This window comes from Paramisgurnus dabryanus, chromosome 21, assembly GCF_030506205.2.
Source record: "Paramisgurnus dabryanus chromosome 21, PD_genome_1.1, whole genome shotgun sequence".
In the NCBI taxonomy this organism is placed as follows: Eukaryota; Metazoa; Chordata; class Actinopteri; order Cypriniformes; family Cobitidae; genus Paramisgurnus; species Paramisgurnus dabryanus.
Window position 1 is genome coordinate 10,764,556 of NC_133357.1, and position 13,987 is coordinate 10,778,542.

The following is a 13,987-nucleotide window of genomic DNA, read 5'->3' on the forward strand; positions in this document are numbered from 1 at the left end:
TGTTGTGGATGGCTCTATTTTTAGGATCATTTTTTGTTTTTGTATTTTAATAACATTTGGCACATTTTTCTCCAAATGTCATGATTGTAATGGTAAAACAAGTGTCTAAATTGTACATCATGGCAGGATTGTACATTGTCATTGACACTGTAGAAAAGGCCTCTATACCAATTCTTTATTACAGTAATGAGAATTACTTTACAAACTGTCATTTAAGTTTGATTATAAGTAAAGTTTAGAAAAACGTATTAAAGGGGACATTTTACAAGACTTTTCAAAGATCTCAAATAAATCTTTGGTGTCCCCAAAGTACGTATTTAAAGTTCTAGCTCAAAATATCATATAGATAATTTATTATAGCATGTTCAAATTGCCATTTTGTAGGTGTGAGCAAAAATTTGCCGTTTTTGGGTGTGTTCTTTTAAATGCAAATGAGCTGATCTATGCACATTGGCAGTGCCGTGGTTGGATAGGGCAGAATAAGGGGCGATATTTTTCATATGCTTGCAGAGAAAGGTTTACCAAAACTAAGTTACTAGGTTGATCTTTCAATGATCACATTTTCTAGGTTAATAGAAGAACCGGTGAGCCAATTATAGCACTTAAGCATGGAAAAAGTCAGATTTTCATGATATGTCGCCTTTGTATTTACCAGATACCATTACAGATACCCGTTGTTCATTCTCCAGGACAGACACGCATAGTTTTGATTATAGAGTTGAATAGAGTTGCTTGTGACTTTGAAAGTAAAACTCAATCTACATTGAGCTTGTTTGTGAGTTGTGTGTGATTTCTGATGGGCTTGCCGAGGCGAGGCTGCGCTGGGCGGGAGCGCTTAAGCGCCGGTGATTTTCTGGAGCTCATAATATGGAGCTCATATGGAGCTCATCTCTGTCCGAAAGTGTCCGAGCACATTTTTAAATAGACGCTATCTTTATTAACCGCCGAATATTTAAACTTTAAGCACATACATTCACGCCTGAACCACTCTTACAATACATTTTGTGACCAAATAACAGTAATATTATGAGCATTTTGTTGTCAGGAAACAAAGCTGTCATAAGTCCACATATTTACCTGATTTGTCTTAATTAGTTCAGTCAACTTTAGCCATTCTGAATGTTGACTGGATTTGAAAATAACCATTCATTTAATGTTTTAAACACAGATTTATCTAGACTTAAAATAATATGTCTTCTCAACTAGCTCAAACTAAAAAATTGGTTTAACTTATATATTTTTGCCCGTCCAACATTTCATTAATTACAGTGTATGTATGTATGTATGTATGTATGTATGGGTGTATAATATGCAGAGGATGCCCCCACTTTTCTATTCCCATGTTTCCAATAATCTTTCCATTAGTGGCATTAACTTTTATTGCAGTACTTATATCAAATACATGTGCTTAAAATGAGCATTTGAATAGTTGTATGTGCTTTTTAGCGTATCGCTTGTCCTCGTTTCTCAAATTTGTAATGGTGCGACAGTGGAAACTGTATAGGTAATTTTATATATTATATATTTTATATATAAAGGATATACTTGTTTGTGTGTATGTATATATTAGTAAATTTGAAGCAAAAATATGCTTTGTGTCCTCAAAAATGTCTATGTTAAAATATGTTTAATTGGTTTTTGAGAAAAATAAACTACCAGTGAAAAGTTTTAGAACACTTGACTGAAATGTTAACCATGATCTTCATCAGAAATAGCATTTAATCTGAAGTTGCATGGTTAAATGCTTGACATTATTTTTGTAGACAAAAATGTACCTGTGCCAAACAGATACATTTTTATTAGAACACTAACATTTTATGTTAAAATATTATTTTTGAAATGGATGACTGCATATTGAAGAAAAAGCAGCCTAAGAAGCTTCTTGATAAAATGACATGAGGTTTTACAATTTCTAGGCAAAGGGCAACTGCACTTCAGATGATAATACAGTATATAATAGAGCTTTGATTTATTTTGGATGCTTTTAGTCACCAACATGTTTTTGTTTTTGTATAATTTGGGGAATAAATAAGGGTCATGACGTTATCAGATTCACTCCCATTTCTGTTGTCTTCCATTGCATAATGTCAAGGCTTTTTTAGGAAGCTTACAGTGTGGCAATTGTATGTGTGTGTTTCTTCAGTTTATTTTCCCTGGCCTCAGGTTAAGCCCTTCAGTCTCCTGTTTCAGACAGTTTTTCGAAACAGAACAGATTTCATCTCACCTACATCCAGAGCTCCCTCTTCTCTCCCAATTAGAGAAAGTCGTTCCCATACTATTAGACAGCTCTGAGTCCCCTTTCCTCTGTGCTAAACAAACTGCTAACTCTCACGCTTTCTTCTGCGCACAGGAAGTGACCGCCACCTTTGCGGCTGAGATAAACTAAAGCTATCAAAGATCTCAGCACCCAGTTCCCACTTTGTTTAATGCATGGGCGGACTTCAGTAGGAATTAATTGCACCCCTTGTTATCGCCTTTTATTCGCATGTACTGTTTACATTATTTCCGTATCAAATTTAATAAATAAGTTTAAATAAACATACATGGGCAAGAAAAAAAAATCAGAACCTGATGTAAACTAAATATTTTTAGATTCATCGCGATTAATTGCATACAAAATTAAAGTGATTTTTTTTGCATAATATATGAGTGTGTGCTGTGTGTAATTATTATGTAAATACACATACATTCATGTATATATTTAAGAAACATTTACATGTGTGTATATATATATATATATATATATATATATATATATATATATATATATATTTATATTTATATTTTTATATACTCTATATATGACATATAAATAAATAAAAAATTATATATATATATAAAAAAATTGAAATGAATATATGTATGTGTGTGTGGTTAAATATACATAATAATTACACACAGTACACACACATATATTATGCAAAAAAAATCACTTTTATTTTGTATGCAATTAATCGCGATGTATCTTTGCCAAGCACTAATAATTTGTTTGCTTTATTTATTCATTTATTGATGATATATTTTTTTAAATGTTTCTTTACTGAACAGTAACATGTTTAGCAGCTTGTTTGCTTATCTTCGAGTGACTGGTTTGTGAAAATGTTTTAATGCACACAAATGTGGAAAAACTGTTACGTGAATTCATCCCACGTTGCCATATCTCTCTAGCTCGTTCTCCTCCATTCCGTTTCTCCGACTCTTTCCGCACCGCCCTGCTGTTATTAACAATCCTAATTCATGTGCAAATGGACCTTGAGTACTCCAGCCTCCACCCAATTTTTCCCTCTGCCTCAATGCCTGTAAGGGACCTTGATAATAGCTGGACATAAAGCAAAAGCCAATTATAAGACATTTCCTTGTGTAATTGCAGGAGATGAGTTGAAGAGCACCCTCTTGGCTTTTTATCTCCAACAAAAAGTGAAGCCATGAATAACGTGTACATCTCTGCACTTACTCATTAAAACCTATGCGCTCCGTAATATGTATTATCAGTGAGCGAGGAAAGGGAGGAGCTCTCGTGCAGCCTGTTTGTAGTGGAATGTTGTAGCAGCGATTATGGCACAAGCATAGGGAGTATGGGATTCTGTGATGCTTGTTAATGCCCACATGAATTTCAATTTACACTTTTGTTTATGTCTGGCTTTGAGGCTATTGGTGTGGTACAGTATGCCTAAAAGTTGGCTTGGTCATGTTTACTGTAGGTGTACGAAGAGAAACTAGGCAGTGTGCATGTTTTATATCAGCATGTGTTGTTTCTAACAGCATGAGTATTTCAGGAGGAGAAACCGAAACACAAAGAGATGAGATGACAGCAGCTATTTGACTGACAGCTACACACTGGTCAAGGTATAGTGGAGGTCAAGGTTTAAGGGTTATGAGAGGGAGATACGGTTAAGTGATTTTGGAAGAGCATGTTATGTGCTCCTCCTCTTCCCGGTGGAGGCCAACAGCTCCGAGGCGCCAGGCGAAAGCAACCGACTCAGCCTCTGGCCGGGCCAGACTGGAGAGACAAGGGAGGCAGGGGTCAATGGGCCATGGAGAGTGTAATAGCTAAGCAGGTGGCTGTGCATGTATGGAGGCATAGCCTGGAGCTGTAGACCCACACATACACAAAAAACACCGTACACATGGAATAAACATGTGAGGATTCAGCCCAAGCTTGTGAAAAGGCAAACAGAATATTTTATTTGTATTACCAAGAGATTAAGCTCACACACTACTGACACACTACTGTACAAACATGGGAATAATCACTAAATTATTGCATGCTGTCGATATATATAAGTTTTATTATTTATAGATAGATAGCTGAGGTATCTTTAAGTAAACACTAGGGATGTGCATTTATGTCATTTTTTCATTTCGATTAATCCATAGGTCTGAAGAACGAGTACTCGATTAACTGGGGGCGGGGCAATCAAAGGGGTGAAAATGAAAATATTTTTATTAAAAACACTCAAATAAAACTTAATTTTGAAGAAACTATGACAGAACAATGAACACATACTAGATTTTTAAGGAATTAAATGTTTTTAACAGAAACCTCTAACAGGAAAAGCTGCGTAATGAAGTGAAACTAAAGGGTTAATAAACACAAACCGAAGCGCTTTCTATATGACGCACTCTGCATAATATTAAGCCTTTATACAACATAAATATACAACGTGCATCTATCTACATAAAACTAAGTTATCTAAAAAAAAGATAGTTTAACTCCCTTTGTGGATGTGCATCATAAACAGCGCACTTTTAAACACGTCCAGTCAAAGCTCAAGCTTCATAATATTAAGCAGCTTTAAGTCTTTTGCTATCATTTTAGCGATTAGCTGTGTCGTCCTCTTACCTCAGTCAAGATGTAATGTTAATGCTTGTATAGCTCTCTGGTATCTCTTGACATTTGATTTTTAAATATGTGATGATAACCCATTGAACTTTTGACAGCGCTGTACATTTTGCACCTGACTGACTGTATTTTCGAAAATCACGGCATCCTTTTAAACCATAGTGCCTCAGTGATGTGAGGTGTGGCCTGCTTCACGTGATCGGCGGGCTGCCACGCATTGCGCGGATCGGCGGGTTGCTGCGGCGTGGTCGCGCGGAATTATCTGTTTGTTTTTGAATCACGCATGGTAGTACTGATGTCATACGTCGGTCTGCGTAGCTCGACACGACGTCAAACACGCATCTCCAGACTACCACATGCGCTTGTAACACTAACCAGACATCCAAATGCCGCCATATCCACAATAAATAAATAAATAAACCCACATGATCATCGTTTTCGTGATCGATCAATCGAGTACTCGTGCCCATCCCTAGTAAACACAGAGAGAAAATACCAAAGCTCTGATTGATGTGCTTAGTTTCTGTAATAAACATTCCTCTTTAGACAGGAAGTGCAACAATGGTTAAAATCAATAGGAACGCTTGCACGCCGGCCACTGGAACAACAGTACAGCTAATTCAGGCCATACCTGTCAAAGTCCAGAAAATCTCCCACAACTCCAGCACAGCGTACTTTAAATTACACTGGCGGCCATCTCCCTTTCCATTTCTATTAAAAGTAGAGCTGTGCATTAAGTGTTAATGAAAGCCGGGCCGCCTTTTGATTTAGGTGAGCTCGGGCCGAAGCCCCGCAGCGCTGACTCCGTGAAAAGCTCTGGGATTCACTGCTATTTTTCCTAACGCACACACAATCACATGCACGCTCGATCTCTTTAATGAGAAACTCTCTTTAGTCTAGACTGGAAAAAATAAGATTATTGGACTTAAACCACGGCAGCGCTCATGATCTCAAACGGCACTTGAATTCTGAGTACAGAAAACCTAATTCTTAAAATGTTAAAGAGATTCTGTTCTTTAATTTAAACAGCTATTTCTTTTATTCTTTGCAACAGGGTTTAGTCTGAATGCTTTGAACTACCTCCAGTAATGCTTCTTTCAACTCAAAGTACGCCACGTTCAGTTTGTTTTGAGTAAATACAGTAGGCCTACTGGCTTCCTTGACAAGCTGTTCTCCATTGTTTATATGCTGATTTGATATGGAAGTACTTAATGATTTATACACAAGCTTGGTTCCAGGATTTAGTTTATTAATGTTTGAGGGCACCTGTCCTTCAGTCAGTTTCATACACTGTGTTGGCTTGAATCAGGTCTACGTCATATGTTTTTGGATGGCATCCAGCAATACAGTTCTCTCATTATTGCCATCCCACACCTTAGTCCTTGACAGAAAATAGGACGCGATTACACAAAATCCTGCAAAGGACTCACTTATATCACATAGGTTGATGATAAATACAAGCATATAGTTTACAGTATATAGTTATATAGCGGTGAGGAGAGACAGTGGTGTAGCCAATCCAAGTGTTCTTGTGAGTAACTGCTAGAGCAAGAGACCAGCAACATCAAGGTCATGGGTTCGCACACCAGGCAATACATGTATTAATAAATTAATTAATTAAAGTTCTGCATAATTAAGGGTGTTACCACTTGAGTGACGGTTAAACAGCCACTGCTATCACTAGAATCGAGCTAGACGGGCGTAGTTTCGGCAACAAGCCACCTCAGCTTTACTCATGTCCCGCCTCTTTACCCATTTTCGGTTATCCGCGATTGATGCGCAGTGACGCACGGCCAAGATGGCAATGGCAGGCACCGCCTACTTTAAGCTTTTCACAAACCTATGGGTGACGTCACCAACAATACGTCAATATTTTTGACAGTCTATGGGAAAAACGGGTAAACTCCACACACTTTTTATCAAGTTTCAGCAATCCATTTCTAACATGTATAATGTATTTAGAAACAATTCTCTGCAATGACTTTACACAGACTTTAACAGTGGTAGTAAGTGGTGACTGGATGACAACAGCAGTTTTCTTTTTGTGTGAACTTTTTCTTTAATGTTCATTCTCAGAGCTGCCAGTAATTTTCTCAGCTGTCATATTAGCATATTAGTGTCATATGGCAGCTCTGTAGTGGCTTGTTTTTGAATCTTGATGAGAGAGAGAGAAGGAGAGAGAGAGAGGTGTTGTTATACAAGAGATAGGTCAGCTGCTCTTTTCCTGTTGAGCTTGCTATTGCCTCCTATATTGAAGCTATCAAACAATAAGTAGCTCTCTTCTGAGGACCTGCAGTGACATTGGAGTCTCCCACCTCTGTGGTCTCATGCAATACGCCATCATCTTTCTTTCTCTGTTTCTCTTTTCCTTCATCTCGGTTTTGTTCTTTCTATCACCCCTCATACCAGCATGCACTCCAGAACAGATCTCAGCAAAGCACTCCACACAGCTTTGATTAAAACCTATGACAACATTGCCTGCTCAGAGAAAGGGCTTAGGCTGGGTTACAGATAAACAGCAACAGAATACCATTAAATTAACACAATCTAATATGACTCTTATAAACAAAAATTATGGTTTTATGTTGAGTCGATTTATGCGTTTGTTGTTTTGCATGTGCATTTGTGAGACACTCTAAAAAATGCTGGTTTATATTCAACTCAGCGTTTGATCAAAAAGGGACGAACCCAGCTATTGGGTTAAATAACCCAGAAAATGTTTTGATCAGCCAAAGGGTTCGTCCCTTTTTGACCCAGTGCTGGGTTGAAAATAACTCAGCGATTTTTTAAGAGTGTATATAGAAAGCTGACTTTTAGGGCAACAACAGTAATCTGAAACTGATTTGAAATGCTGTGCTTAGACAGCACTGCTTATCATTTAAATAGGGCTACTCAAAAAAATGCAGTAGAGACTGCCAGAGAAACAATAGACTACTTTAATAATAATACATATGGATAAGCACGCACAAGTTATTGGTTAAATATACAATATTATTATTATTACTATTATTATCATTAATATTATAATTACTGCTTTTCAGCATTGAGCAGTGGCGGCTCGTGACTGCTTATCCAAGGTGTGCAAATTCAAAATAAGTGTTCGGAGTGTCATGTGTTGCTTGTGTTTTCAAAATATGTGTTTTTGCATCATGTGAACCATGTGCATCACGTGTTTTGTCAAAATAAGTGCCTGCTGCACACGCGTCAAAACCGTTTATGATAAAAGTGACGCTCACATTCACAAAATACATGCAAGACACTCCCTTAACAGTAAACTCTGATTACACATGAGATTATGCAAGTATCTGGCAAATGCGAGCGTCTCTTATATCATAAACCCTTTAGACGCATCTGCAGCAGACACTTATTTTGACAAGACACGTGATGCACATATACGCACTCGACACGCAGAACACCTATTTTGAAATTATGAACCACACACATGACGGGCTACATACATGTTGTGACGATCTTCGCATCGAGCGCCCTTGATAAAAGAAGTCACCGGCCGCCACTGGCATTGAGTGAATTATGTTTATAATAATGTATGTCGCTTTATCTGCCATTTTGGAATATTTCAATATACTTATTGCAATGCATTTTGGGATTGTCTTTTGATTGAAAGTAGGGGTGTCGATCCGACCTTTTTTGCTGGATCGGGTATATAACCTTGTGTATATGTGTGCGTATATGTGTTTATACACACACAATTCTAAATGGATCAAGAAAAATACTAGTATTGGATCGGGATCGGGATAGGTCGATACTCATAATACAGGTATCGAAATCGTATCGGTAAAAGAAAAAGTGGATCGGCCCAGCCCTAATTGAAAGTTGCGATCATGGCTTACAATTAGTTTAAAACAAGGTATCTTAGATAGAAGCAGCAGAAGGAGCCTTTATATTTGAAACATGACTACACTACATCAGAAAAAAAATTCAAAAAATTGTCGCCACCTGCCCTTTGCACCTAAAGAAGTCATACTAGTACCTCAGAGCTACATATTGGTATCAGATGTACACATATCTGTACCTAAATGGTCCTCCCCAAGTGACAGCTTTTACCATTTTCTGACAGTGTATGATGACTTACATTTCTGCCTACATAGGCAGCTCACTATGTTTTGGAACAGATCATGTGCGTGCGTGTGTGTGTGTGTGTGTGTGTGTGTGTGTGTGTGTGTGTGTGTGTGTGTGTGTGTGTATTTGTACTTTTTTGTATTTTCATCTCATCAAACGGCAACTGAGTGTCACTGTCTTGTGAATGTCTGTGACAGCGACTGAAGCTCTTGCATAGTGCTTTATGACACATACAGTATGGGCTGGTGACGGCAAACACTGGAAAAAAGACCGGAAACAACCTCTATACAGTACTGATGTATGCAAACACAGGCACAAATGCTTAGCCAACGCATTGTAAATGTGCAGTCTTGTAACAAACTTTAATGCTTAAGGTTTGATAGATTTACTGTCATATTTTTTTGTGCTATGAAACCGGATGTGCTTTCTTTACGTAGCTAGCTATAAACTGGATTTTGCTTGGTTTGACAATAATTCTCTGCAAATGTAAATGTCATAACCACACCATCTGGTTTCCAAGAGCATCCATCTGCATTGATAGCTATTTAAAATTAGCTGTATAGTGTGGCAGTTTTTTGCATATGCAACATATATATATATCACTAATATTCATTAAAATATAGTTTTCCCCATGCATAGACCTTTCTCACTGTTATTCACACAGCCAAGCCATTTTTCTTCAAACTGTTGCTTTGCCCTGACATTACTGGACCTGACAAAGAAAACTGGCCAGACGATTACAGTTTACCCTAATGCCCGTTATTATTGTGTCACCGTCGAATGCATACTTGCGCCCTGACACATTTTGAAACATATTGACGTGTGAAACCAAGCTCATGTAGCTAGAAGATCAAAACTGAGGTGAATTAGAAAGGACTTTGAGTCTATAGGCCAAAGATATAGCAGGCCAAAAACATCTGTAACCTTCCCCAGAGTGATTAAAGCCTCTCCAGACTGACGTCAATGCCCCCATCCATCCATGTGCCCTGAAAGGACACAAAAGAGCTGCCAAGCCTAAGGCCTGACCAAGGGCAGTTGTGCCACCCACTAGCCCCCTGGGCGAAAGCCACTCCCACCCTTGAGAAAGATGGAAAGAGACGGTGAAAGTGAATGAGGACAGGAAAAAGACAGGCAAGTCAATTGGAGGGGAAGCAGAGTGAATGAAAAATGGAAAGGGAAACGAGAGAGAAGATGATGGAGGGATAAAGCAGAGGAAAATGGAAGCATGTCGATAAGGAGAAAGCAGAGTTAAATGGAGATGGGCTCAGCTATGATGGATGTGGTTTGAAGAAGGGAGGGGGCATCAGAAACCAGGTAGGAGAGAGTGCTAAAAAGAAGCATAGACGGCAGAAAAATGAGGAAACGTCGATGTAGACTGAAATGGAGACTGACAGACTAGAAAAAGTCACATGGTTTAATGTGTGTGTTTATAGAAGCACATCAGTCTAAGTGAGCTGTGGAGCTCCATGCCGATCATCAGATGGGTTCAATTTAAAGACCATATGCAAATTTTACTATATGTGACCCCTTCTGTAAAAATCCAGGCTGAAGTCTCACAATCTATTTTTGGGGGGAATCAACGTTTGATTATGTTTTAAAGGAAAACACCACAGTTTTTCAATATTTTACTATTTTCTTACCTCAACTTAGATTAATCAATATATACCTATCTTTTATCAATGCGTGCACTTAATCTTTGTGCAGAGCTTCTTGAATGTGTTAGCATTTAGCCTAGCCCCATTCATTCCTATGGCTCCAAACAAAAGTTTTATATTGTGCCACCATACGTACTCATGTAACTACTCATGTAACAGTCTTTAAATAAGGACAACATGGAAGTGTTTGGTGGCTTCTAAATTCATCCCTGTTTGGAACCATAGGAATGAATGGGGCTAGGCTAAATGTTAACACATTTACGAGGCGCTGTACAAAGATTAAGTGCACACATTGATAAAAGATAGGTGTGTATTAATTAATCTAAGTTCAGGTAAAAACATCGTAAAATATTGAAAAACGGTGGTGTGTTCCTTTAATCCACAGTCTCTGTTGTCCAGAGATCTGTTGCCCGCCCAGCGGCCGCAGGAAATACCTCAGCATGCCATTTGTCCACGTGCCAGTGGGCAGGGATCAGAGAGGTTAACCTGAAGAGATTCAAGCACAATTCAAAGAGCGTGGCTAAGTGTAAACACTAATGCTGGCAGTGTAACGGGAGGCTGCGGCGGCGGCCCTCTGAATGAGGCGATGCTTGAATAATTAAGCTGGAAAGAAAAGTTGATGTCAAGCAGGTGTTCAAGGAGAAAGTGTCAGCCAAGCGGGCCGAAATGGGGAGATGTGCTGCCACTGCAGTGTAATAATAAAGACTTAATTCAATTAGCGCTTCTGCACCAATGCACAGCACACCGGCGGTCTGTCAGCTCCAAACAGCCCCAGTTCTGCTCTCCAGACATTAAAGCACACTTACATAAACACACGCACATACACGATAGCCTACAGAAGCTAAATGATTGTAATCATCTGTAACACCTCTGTATCTCACACTCCCAAGCTTCTCTTGGTTTCATTTACAGTATCCCTGTCTGAGCTACCTCACCCCACCCTCACTGCTTTACATTTCTGTCTTCGTCATTGAGTGTGTGTGGTGTCACTCTTGAGAAATCGATTAGATTTCTCTCAATTTTTTGAGCAACTCTCGATTGTTGCTCTGAGGCAACGGTAAGGTTTAATAGCCTAGAAAGCAAGCTGATGCGTTTGCTGAAGTAGTTTCAGATTTGTCTCCTCAAATAAAGACCCTAGTAATCTCCTCCTAACTCCTCTAGAGAGATCAAGTCAGATATTTCAGAACTCAAACATATGTGACCCGTCTTTGTAATCCAAGCTAAAGTCTCACAATCTAATGCGGAGATTAGGGGCATCAAAGTTTGATTTTAATAATTGATTTCACATTCATTTCAATCGTTGTCATGACCTTACTCAGTCAATATTAAATATATCAAGGTTATATTTTCTATATATGTTCTTTACATTATGTAGGATGATTTTCTGATAAAAAAAAACAGTAAATCATTAAAAATGACTTTTACTGCAAATGAGCCAAGTGGAATGGATTCGAGAAAGCAGCAGTGTGGAGGGCCAGGCTGTAGCTAAAATGGATATGAGTTTTATTTATTAGGGGATTCCTCTAGTGGAATGGATTTGACTGACGGCGCTCTGACAAGTGAATAGACATATGCGCTAAATTTGAGAAAAAGTGAGTGGGTCCAATATCATTGTCCAAAAGTTGTTATGCTATTAATATAAATTTTATACCTCTTCTGTATAGTCTTACTTTATTTTGATAGTCCACTTTAGACATTCTACTAACTATAAATATCTTTGCAACTACATGTCAACTACCTTTCAATAATTTGCAACTATACGTCAACTAACTGTGTCATTTAGAGTATTAGTAGACTGTAAGGGTTAGGGAAGAGGTTTGGGTTAGTGGAATAAGTTGACATGCACCTGCAAAGATATATTATAGTCAGTTGAATGTCTGTTGAGATATCATCGCAATAAAGTGTTAGTAGATATTAAGCAGACAGTTTACTATTCTCTAAAGATTGGTAGTTGATAAGTAGTCGCAAAGTTACTTATTTAATAGTAAAATGTCTAAAGTGGACTATCGAAATAATGTGTTACCCTTATTGTATAATAACAATTTCATTGTTTTTTTTTTCTAATTTTAATTGTCCTAAGTTATTAAGGGTGAAATGTTTAAAACAGTTGATATTTAAACTGAATTTGTGGTAACACTTTACTTGAAGGGGTGTTCATAAGACTGACATGACGTCTTCATAATCATGACATGACACGTGTCATAAACATGAAGGAGATTTTATTATGACAATTGTTGTTAAGTGTCATTTGTTCAATTATGTCATTTTTAATGCAAAGATGACATTGTTTGAAATGTCTTTGATATGACAACTTGGTATAAACTAGTACATCATAACTTGTCATAAATAGAATAATTACCATACTTAAAAAACTACCTAGCTTTATAGGTTAACATTACATTAAACTGTCATTTAATTCTATGTAAAATAATTTGAAATACCTTTACAAAATGCAATAGACACGTCAAAATATTATACTTAACTTTATGTATGTGCTCAATTTACAAAAAAAATGAAACCTAACAGAACTTTTTCTTCCTCATACAGAGAGCTCTGAAATTTTCTGACATAGAAGAAAAAGCTAACAAAACATTTAAATAATTTAATCTAATTAACTGTTTTCCAGCGATAGGACCCAACGCTGCATGGCTTAACCCATTATTGTGCTGTTTTAATTTAATTTAATTTTAATTTAAATATTTATTATGACGAATTGATTGATTTTATTTCTTAAATAGGAAACTTAAAAAAACCCATTATGAACTGAAGAATATTTATGACGTTGTTCTAATACTATTAACTATTAACACTTAATGACATTTTAATGACAAATTATATTTGTACCACTGTAGTTGAGGTCAAGAAAAATATTCATGATGCTCTTATAAAACTATATGACAGGGTATTAACACTTAATGACATTTTAATGACAAATTATATTTGTACCACTGTAGTTGAGGTCAAGAAAAATATTTATGATGCTCTTATAAAACTATATGACAGGGTATTAACACTTAATAACATTTTAATGACAAATTATATTTGTATCACTAGTAAAAAGTGGTCAGTTTTGTTGTCTTGGTAATGTCAAGTTGTAATGACAAGTTATGATGTATTGGTTTATGTCAAGTTGTCATAACGAAGACATCTCAAACGCTGTCATCTTTGCATTAAAAATGACATAATTGAACAAATGACGCTTAATGACAGATGTCATAAACTAGCATAAAATCTCCTTCATTTTCATGGCACGTGTCATGTCATGATTATGAAGGTGTCATGTCAGTCTTATGAACACCCCTTCAAGTAAAGCGTTACCGAATTTGTTAATAAAACACTTGTTCACTTGCTCTTTTTATTATGCAGAGACCTAAAAAATTGTAAATCCTGTGGCTTTGCGGTGCTGTTA

The 13,987-nt window shown here is 37.2% G+C and overlaps 1 protein-coding gene across 12 annotated transcripts in view; it reads left to right on the top strand.

Moving 5' to 3' along the window:
- camta1a (calmodulin binding transcription activator 1a) overlaps positions 1 to 13,987 on the top strand; it is a 469,448-nt gene that overhangs the window by 211,058 nt on the left and 244,403 nt on the right. The window lies entirely within an intron of this gene.